General features: G+C 39.1%; 1 protein-coding gene across 2 annotated transcripts in view; it reads left to right on the top strand.

Moving 5' to 3' along the window:
- Positions 1-801: 801 nt before the first annotated feature.
- Positions 802-10,454, top strand: part of N4BP2 (NEDD4 binding protein 2) — a 110,453-nt gene continuing 100,800 nt past the window's right edge. For both annotated transcript variants that reach the window (XM_014857204.3, XM_014857205.3), the window contains exon 1: positions 802-887. The gene's annotated coding sequence lies outside the window, so the exon portion shown is untranslated. The remainder of the gene's footprint in view (positions 888-10,454) is intronic.

Below are 10,454 nucleotides of genomic sequence, written 5' to 3'. Positions count from 1 at the left end.
CAAGCCATGCTGTGGCAGGTGTCCCACATATAAAGTAGAGGAAGATGGGTACGGATGTTAGCTCAGGGCCAGTCTTCCTCAGCAAAAACGAGGAGGATTGGTGGCAGATGTTAGCTCAGGGCTAATCTTCCTCAAAAAAAAAATCCCACAAAAACATTATATTAGTTTCATGTGTACAACATAACGATTTTATATTTCTATATTCAATATGCTCTTTTAAACTGGAGATTGGCCTTTATTTCTGAGAAATATTCTTCTGTTATTTCCTTGCTAATTTTGTTTCCACTGTTCTCTCTTCAGGGAACTCTTTCAGTTAGATGTTGAACCTCCTGGATGGATCCTTTAATTTTCCTATCTTTTTTCACTTCACTCTCATTTTTAATTTCCAAAAGCAACTTTTGTCCTCTAATTTTTCTCCCTTATCCCTTTCATTTCTCTCTCTCTTTCCTTCTTCCTGAGAGAATTTCAGTCTTATTTTATGCATGTAAAATCTTATCTCCCTGAGAATATTAATTTACTTTTCGAAATTTTTCTCTACCATCTGCATTATCTGTTTCCTCTGAGTTTGTTTTGGTCTCTTTCTTTACTGTTGGAAGCTTTCCTCAAAGATCTGGTGATCCTTGGCTGTTTGTTGAGATTTTTAAATGAATCGCTGCAAGGCTGACTGGAAGCTCTGTGTGAGCATGCAGGTCTTGTCAGCTTGTGGGCTTATTTATAGTTTGAGGAGGGAGTCAGCCAGCTTGTGGGTGTGGGTGTGGGTGTGGTCCCCCAAATGTCAGTAGGGTAGGTATTTTCTCTGTAGCAATTTAGTTTATCTAGAGAAAGAGCCTCTGATCTACTGCCTGTGAAGGATAAGCCTGGCTGTTGGTGCTGCAGCCCAGGGTGAGGTAAGAGACTGATGAATCTCCCAGTTCAGCATGCAGACTTTCATTAAATCCTCACTCCTGCCCTCTTCCTGCCGGGTGCTCCCCAGAAGCCTCTCAGGTTGTTTCTCCCCAGATTAAGTACTTGTGGGAGTGGGGGAGGGGTGGTTGCCTGACTGATGAGGGTGGGGGAGGGGCTCATAGGACTAACTGCTTCCTTTTCAGACACCCCTCATTGCTTTCAGTGCTCATTCCTACCACTGCCTTCCAGGGTACAGGCTTCAATACCTAACTCTTCCTGGGTGAGTTGTCTTGCTTCTTGAGGGTTTTCTCCAACAAAGTTTGGCCTTCCTCTGCTCTGCTAATTTAGTTACCATTCCTCCGCCTGCTTTTTGTCTTCATGTGTTGTGGGTTTGGGAATACAGATATTTCCTAGTTTTGTTGAAGATAGGGTGTGTTGCTTCTGTTTCTCATTCTGATTGTGTTTGGAGGAGATTTCAAAAGAAGAGGTTAGAAAGGTCAATGCTCAGCCATCTTAATTCTGGAAGTTGTGGAGGTAACATCCTAGCATTTGCTTTGATCATCACTATCCAAACTTACTTGAAAAAAAATACAAGAGTATTCTGAAAGCAATTCTCTTCGCCTGTAATCTTTGCCCAGTGGCAGTGCCAAGCAGTGCTGTGCCTAGCAATATTGGAGCCTGAGACAAAAGAGAAAATTGGTAATACTGATCCTATCTTTATTTAAAGTTTTGATATTTTGCTCATTATGGGGGTTTTTGCATCAATTTTGGTTTTTTAAAATGTTGCATCAAAATATTATTTATCTTGATTACTGAGTTTTTTGGCACCCCTTCATTTTACACCCTAGTTGAGTGACTGACTTGCTTCACCCTAATCCCGGCCCTGGGGAGTATCTCATTCTTCATCAGCTACCCGCCCCCATAAACCACTACATATAAACATACAATCTTAGTAAAGGCAGCCTGCTTACTATGCAAACTTTCAGCTTCAAGAGAAATCCCACAGTCACCCTTCCAATCACTTTGCCTTCCTCAGAGCTTCTGAGTCTTCTCTGTTGATAGCAAGAGCTGGTCTCTTCTAGGAAATATAACACTGGGTCAAAGTGAGTTCCTCCCAGTATAATTGAGATGCCAGAGCTTTATTGATACACGTTGCAAAAGGTAAAAGGACAGGTGTGGCACTGCCATAATAATCAGGTCCACAGCTTTTCTTGCTAAGATGATGTGACATTAACAGAATCAGAATCATTTCCTCTAAATTATTCTGGTGTTGGTTTTTCTGCTAAAAACCTGAAAAGAAGTAAAAAGTAAAAATTCTTTGAGTATTTCTGCACTCTCTATTATACATGGGCAGTGTCAGAAAAAGATCCTTTCTTGATAACTACAAAATTTTTGTTGGCTAAGTGGGAAATGAGAGAGGAAGGTAGGTTTTTGCTGCCACAGGGCACTATGATGCAATGAAAGTGATTTTTTTAATTCTTTTGAGTTCTTATTTTAACTAAGTGTACACTGTGCACTGCCACAGTGAAGAGCAGTCACGTTGAAGGCATTCTCAGTTCTTGTATGTTTACAGGAAATCTTAACTATTTTGAGATGCTCTGTCTGTCAGCCATACTCATGGCTGAATAAAGACACAGTGGTTACCTCATCTTTCTTGCCATATCACACCCTTGAGAAAGATGTAGAAGGTGGCTACTGAGAGTCTCAGAGTGAGCACTGCAGACTGGAGTTAGTTCTTGAACTAGTATTACCTGTCTGTGTCCAGATAATCATGAAAATTGAGAACAAGCATTTAGAAACTTTTATAGCAATTTGACAGAATAGCTAATGTCTGTTAAATTTAATAATAAAAATGTCAGCTTGTATTTTTGATGTCTTTGGTTTTTAAATTCACTTTCTTTTTTTTTTTAAGATTTTATTTATTTTTAAATTTTTCCTTCTTCTCCCCAAAGCCCCCTAGTACATAGTTGTGTATTTTAGTTGTGGGTCCTTCTAGTTGTGGCGTGTGGGATGCCGCCTCAGCTGGGCTTGATGAGTGCTGCTAGGTCTGCGCCCAGGATCTGAACTGGCAAAACCCTGGGCTGCTGAAACAGAGCACGTGAACTCAACCACTTGTCCACGGGACCGACCCCTAATTCATTTTCTAGTGATTAATTTTTATTGCATTTTGCAAAATATTAGTTGGCAATGGATTGGAAAGAAAAAAGCTGGGCTTTCATTATAGATAATTTGGAAAATCTGGATCTGGAGAGCATTCTTGGGATTTGAAAAAGAGTCAAAGGCTTCAAGACATTGGACTTGGCAGTGGTCTCTTGGATATGACATCATAAAGCACTGGCAACAAAGGCAAAGATAGACAATTGGGACTACTTCAAACTAAAATTTTGTGTATCAAAGGACACAGTCAACAGAGTGAAAAGGCAGCCTACCAAATGGGAGATATATTTGAAAATCATATGTCTGATATATCTGATGAGTTAACATCCAGAATATATAAAGAACTCCTACAACTCAACAATAAAAAAATCAAATAACCTGATTAAAAAATGGGCAAAAGATTTGAATAGACATTTCTCCAAAGGTGATATACAAATGGCCAACACACATATGAAAACATTCTCAACACCACTAATCACTAGGGAAATAGAAATAAAAACCACAATGAGATAACACCTCACACTCGTTAGAATGGCCACTATCAAAAACCCCAGAAAATAATAAGTGTTGACAAAAATGTGGAGAAATTGGAACCCTTGTGTACTGTTGGTGGGAATGTAAAATGGTGTAACCACTGTGGAAAACAGTATGGCAGTTTCTTACAAAATTAAAAATAGAACTACCATATAATACAGCAATCCTACTTCTCAGTATATATCCCAAAGAATTGAAAATGGGATGTCAAAGAGATATTTGCATGCCCATGTTCATTGCAGCATTATTCACAATAGCCAGGAGGTGGAAGCAACCTAAACGTACATCAACAGATGAATGGATAAACTAAATGTTTATCCAATATCAAACAATGAAATATTCAGTCTTTAAAAGGAAGCAAATCTTGTCATATGTTACAACATAGATGAAACTTGACGACATTATGCTAAATGAAATAAGCTAGTCACAAAAAGACAAATATTATATGATTCCATTTATATGAGGCATCTAAAGTAGTCAAATTTATAGAAACAGAAGGTAGAATGATGGTTACTAGGGGCTGAGGGAAGGGGAAAAAGGGAGTTGTTGTTTAATGGGTATAGAGTTTCAGATTTGCAAGATGAAAAAGTTCTGGAGATCTGTTTCACAGCAATGTAAATAAACAACACTACTGAACAGCAATCTTCAAAATGGGTAAGATGGTGAGTTTTATGTTATGTGTTTTTTTTTACCACAGTAAAAAAAGAGAGAATCTAAGGGAAGCTGGCTTGTCCCATCTCTTCTGTATTAGTTATTTTTGCTGTGTAAAAAATTATCACAAACTTATCACAAACTTAGAGTTTAAAACAACACACATTTATTATCTCGGTTTCTGTGAGTCAGAGGTCTAGCCTGGGTTACCTGGGTCCTCTGCTCACGGTCTCACTAAGCTGAAATCAGGCTGTTCTAGGGGAGAAATAAAAGGAAGTAGGTTGGTTTGACCCACTTAAAAATTAAGTAAATGTCATATTATTTATTTCGTATCATTTCAAGAGTTACATATATTTTTCAGTGTTTTCTATGAGCAGGGAAACACCACTTTTAAACACTTTTTACAGGTCTTTTTCCTTGGGTTAGGTTGAGATTTCAGATATAAATGAATTAATCCTTCTTCATATTTATTTAATGATATTTCTGAAACATGACACATATTGATAAAAGCGATACGCTTTTTGGTATTTAAATCATCTTTGTCTAAAATCAAATGAAATTATATTGTAACACTTTGAGAGCAAGAAAACAATTTTTTTGTAGCAATGGGCATCTTGCACACAAACATTATCTTATGTTTTTTCTCTACTCAAAACAATATCATATATTTATATTCTTTTCAGATCATATTTCTTTTGTTTCTAGAAATCAAAAATTTATATATTTTAAGTTTGGTTTATAGTACCAACTGTATGACAAAAATCTGTCTCCATTGTTCCTTATATTATAGTTGCAGTGTGCCCTGAGAAATGTCACTATTTCAGCATAATGGAAATAATACTAAAATAAGGATGTAACTAGATCGGGAACTTTTAAAACTATTTTCTGTTTCAGAAATTTTATGTTAAAATGAGTAAAGAAGTACAAATTTAATATTACAAAAGGGAGTATTGTAAATCAAAATGTATAACCCTTTTATGGCATGTATGTTATGTCACATGTATTTAAGAGAAACCTATAAAATAATAATAATAATAATAATAACAGTAATAACCATGCAACACAGTATTCTATGTGAAAGAGTATTGACTTTTTAAGAAAAAACAAACATATTTTTGAGATGTCATTCACATACCAAAAAATTCACCCATTTCAGGTGTACAGTGGTTTTAGTATATTCACAGAGTTGTGCAACCGTCACCATAATGTACGTTTGGAACATTTTCATGTTCTAAAAAAGAAGCTCCTTGGGGCCAGCCCTTGGCCTAGTAGTTAAGTTCAGCTTGCTCCGCTTTGGCAGCCTGGGTTCAGTTCCTGGGTGCAGACCTACACCACTTGTCAGCGGCCATGCTGTGGTGGCAACCTGCATACAAAATAGAGGAGGACTGTCACAGATGTCAGCGCAGGGCAAATCTTCCTCAAGCAAAAAGAGGAAGATTGGCAACAGATGTTAGCTCAGGGTGAATCTTCCTCAGCAAAAAAACAAAAAAACCACGAAAAAGAAACTCCTTGCCCATTAACAGTCACTCCCTATTCTACCCTGCCCTAGTCCTAGGCAACCACTAATGTACATTCTATTTCTACAGATTTGCCTATTCTAGACTTTACATATAAATGGAATTAAACAATATGTGGCCTTTTGTGTCTGGGTTCTTTCACTTAGCAGAATGTTTTCTTTCTTTTTTTACACCTAACACTTTTTTTTTTTTAAGATTGGCACCTGACCTAACAACTGTTGCTGATCTTTTTTTTTTTTCTGCTTTTTCTCCCCAAATCCTCCCAGTACATAGATGTATATTTTAGTTGTAGGTCCTTCTAGTTGTGGCATGTGGGACACCACCTCAGCATGGCCTGATGAGTGGTGCCATGTTTGCGCCTAGGATCCGAACCAGCAAAACCCTGGGCTGCCGAAGTGGAGTGAGTGAACTTAACCACTCAGTCATGGGGCCGGCCCCCAGCAGACTGTTTTCAAGGTTCATTTATGTTGTAGCATGAATCAATATTTCATTCATTTTTATGGCCAAATTTTGTGGTTCCATTCTATGGCTATACCACATTTTACCTATCTATTCGTCAATTGATGGACATTGGGTTGTTTCCACTTTTTGTCTGTTATGAATAAGGCTGCTATGAATGTTCATGCACATGTTTTTGCGAAGACAAATTGTGTTTTCATTTCTCTTGGATGTATACCTGGGAGTGGAATTACTGGATCATATGGTAACTCTATGTTTAACTTTTTGAGGAACTACCAGACTATTTTCCAAAGCAGCTGCATTATTTTACATTCCCAACAGCAATGTATGAGGGTTCCAATTTTTCTACATCCTTGCTAACACTCGTTATTGTCCATCTTTTTAATTATAGCCATCTTAGTGGGTGTGACAATTACTGGCTTTTAAGTCAATCAGAATAATATGTCCAAAACGCAAATATGACCAACTTACTCCCCCTTTCAATGGTACCAATTTTGTTTCAGAATAAATTCCAAAGGTGTAATATAACATAGGATGCCTTTCATGTTACTATCCCTACCTCTCTCTCTAGTCTCATGTTCTGCCACTTTTCTTTCTTATACTTTATGATCTGGTGATACCGAAGTGCATGAAGTTTTCTGCATGCACTTTTGCTAGCTCTAACCTCTAAACTTGTTTTTGATTTTCTCTCTGCCTAGATTTTTTCCCCACCTTTCCTTGCCTAATTTTTACTCATGCTTTGAGACTCTACCCAGGCATTCATTTCTCATGGAGCTCTTCTCTAAATCCTCAGATATTTTTTTCTACTAGGTATTAGCTAGTTAATTCAACAACCCTATGGGTTAGGAACTATTATTCTAATTTTATGCATAAGGAAGCTGTCCCTTAGAGAAAGTGAGAGACAGAGATATTAAGTAACTTGCCAAAAGTCACACAGTAAGGGAGTGACACAGATGGAATCAAATACTATTCCTCTGTGTTCTCATGGCAGCCTCTGCACTCATGGGTTCTTCATCTCATTACATTTAGATTCTCTCCTTATAACTCCCAAGTTCAATCATTCATTCATTTAACTCTTCATTCCCCAAATATTTATTTATAGGTTAACATATGTCAGGCACTGTGGCAGGTGCTAAGGACACAGTGTTGGCAAGAGAGATCCTATATGGGACCTCAGTGAACTTAGAGTCTATTGGGATATACAAATAATTCAATTACATGGGTATGTGCTATGTGCTATGGTAGCAAGCTGCAAGGGGATCTAATCAGTAGTTAAGGAAGCCTGGAAAAAATGATTTTGAAACTGATAAGGATAAGGATAACTGGAGGTTAGTGAGGTAAACATCTTATGATCTTTAGCTTAGAGATGATGGGTCACATGTCATATTGTGTCAGTTATCTCTTTTTTTTTTTTTTTAAGATTGGCACCTGAGGTAACATCTGTTGCCAATCTATTTTATTTTTTCATTCTTCTCTCCAAAGCTCCCCAGTACATAGTTGTATATTCTAGTTGTGAGTGCCTCTGGTTGTGCTATGTGGGATGCTGCCTCAGCATGGCTTGATGAGCGGTGCCATGTCTGTGCCTAGGATCCAAACTCGTGAAACCCTGGGCTAACGAAGTGGAGCACACGAACTTAACCACTCGGCCACAGGGCTGGCCCCAGTTATCTCTTTTTTAAGTCCCAAAATTTAGTGGCTTAAGAAACAAGTTTTTATTATCTCACAGTTTCTGTGGTCAGGAATTTGGAAATGACTTAATGGGGAGCTTGTGGCTCAGGGTCTCTGATGAGGTTGCCATCAAGATATCAGTCATCTGGACACTTGACAAAGCTTAACTGGAGGATCTGCTCCCAAGATGGCTCCCTCACATGGCTGTTGGCAGGAGGCCTCAGTTCCTTATCACATGAGTGCCTCCATAGGACTGCTTGAGTATCTTTGAAATATGGCAGCTTCCCCAAGAGCACGTGAACCAAGAGAGAACAAGGAGGCCACAATGCCTTTTATAACCTAGTCTTAGAAGTCAAGCAACATCACTTCTACCACATTCTATTCATTAGAAATAAGTCATTAAATCTACTCCGTACTTAAGAGCAGGAAAATTAAGCTTCAAATTTTTGAAAGTAGGTGTAAAAAGATTTTGTAAACATTTTAAAACCACCACATTTGTTCAAGGAAATGACAAGCAGAATTCACCGTGGCTAGAATTAGAGTGAAAGGAGGAGGGTGATGACTGATGAAGAGAAGACTGGTGAGGGGGCCGGCCCAGTGGCACAGCGGTTAAATGCACACGTTCCACTTCGGCAGCTGGGGGTTCGCTGGTTCGGATCCCGGGTGTGGACATGGCACTGCTTGGCATGCCATGCTGTGGTAGGCGTCCCACGTATAAAGTAGAGGAAGATGGGCATGGATGTTAGCTCAGGGCCAGGCTTCCTCAGCAAAAAAGAGGAGGATTGGCAGCAGTTAGCTCAGGGCTGATCTTCCTCGAAAAAAAAAAACCAAAACAAAGAGAAGACTGGTGAGTGATGATGCTGGAAAAATTAGCTGGAGCCAGATTTCTTGTTGCCCTATTAATCTTAGATTTAGTTTTATTTTAAGGGCAGTGGGAATCCATTGAAGAGTTGTGTTTTTTTTAAGCAGCCTTATTGAGATACAATTCATAAACCATACAATTCACCTATTTAAAGTATTGAGTTCAATGGCTTTTAGTATATATTCACAGAATTGTGCATTTACCACCACAATCAGTTTTAGAACATTTTCATTATCCTAAAAAGGAACTTGTACCCTGAGTTGTTACCCATCTTGTCCCTGGGCAACCACTAATCTACTTTTTGTGTTTATAGACTTCCCTTTTTCTTTCACATACATGGACTCATAATATGTGGTCCTTTGTGACTGGCTTCTTTCACTTACCATGTTTTCAAGTTTCATCCATATTATAGCATGTATCAGTACTTCATTCCTTTTGATGGCTGAATAATATTCCATGGCATGGACATACCAAATTTTATCCATATATCAGTTGATAGACATTTGGGTTGCTTCCACTTTTTGGCTATTATGAATAATGTTGCGTAAACACTCATGTTCAAGTTTTTTTGTGGACATGTTTTCATTTATCTTGGGCGTATATATCGAGGAGTGGAATTGCTGGGTCATATGAACCATATGTTTTACTTTTTGAGGAACTGCGGACTGTTTTCCAGTCAGCTGCACCATTTTACATTCCTGCTTGCAATGTATGAGGGTTCCAATTTCTTCACAGCCCTAGCAACACTTGTTATTGTTGGTCTTTTTGATAAAGCTGTCCTAGTGGGTGTGATGTGGCAGCTCATATGTTTTTAATTTGTATTTCTGTTTTAAATGTAGATCTTGTTATTATTCAGGTATGACAAGCTGAAAAGATCAGATTGCCCTTGAAAAGAGAGCCATAGATCCCAAGAGGAGGGGGTATGCCATGTCATGGCAGAGGGAGCCACAAGGGGGAAGAACCAAGTTCAGTCAAGAGGGGTGGGGAGCGTGGGCAAGAGCTTTTACTGTATGGGCTGGCCCAGTGGCGCAACAGTTAAGTTTGCACATTCTTCTTCTCAGCGGCCTGGGGCTCGCTGGTTCAGATCCCAGGTGCGGACATGGCACCGCTTGGCAAAAGCCATGCTGTGGCAGGTGTCCCACATATAAAGTAGAGGAAGATGGGCATGGATGTTAGCTCAGGGCCAGTCGTCCTCAGCAAAAAGAGGCGGCTTGGCAGTAGTTAGCTCAGGGCTAATCTTCCTCAAAAAAAAAAAAAGAGCTTTTACTGTGGTTTCTGTGTGAAGGAACAGGCAAGGCGGGGTAAGCAGGTTTAGGATTGGCTAGGTGGGATAATTTCCACAGGCTCTGGGGCATAGGGACTGCTCCTAGTTGTCTGGTACCTGGCCTTGGAGCAATTAGGGTAGGGAAATAGCAGGCTGGAACATAACAGCCTGATAAAGGAGGTGATTGAGGGTCCGGGCTCTAGATTGGTTGGTTTGCATATGAAAGGTATGCTTGCAGGCATGTCCTTTACTATCCTTAAGAATTGGCTAGCCCTGGGAGTGGCAGGTGCTTCAAGGTCAGCAAGGCCCCAAAATGTCAAGGCATCAGAAACATGTGGTTAATACAATTCTCCTGATGGATAATGATGTTGAGTATCTTTTCATGTGCTTATTGGCCATTTATATACCTTCTTTGGAGAAGTGTCTGCTCACTTCCTTTGCCTATTTTAAAATTGGG

This window comes from Equus asinus, chromosome 3 (genome assembly GCF_041296235.1).
Source record: "Equus asinus isolate D_3611 breed Donkey chromosome 3, EquAss-T2T_v2, whole genome shotgun sequence".
In the NCBI taxonomy this organism is placed as follows: Eukaryota; Metazoa; Chordata; class Mammalia; order Perissodactyla; family Equidae; genus Equus; species Equus asinus.
This window is presented reverse-complemented; position numbering and strand designations above follow the sequence as displayed.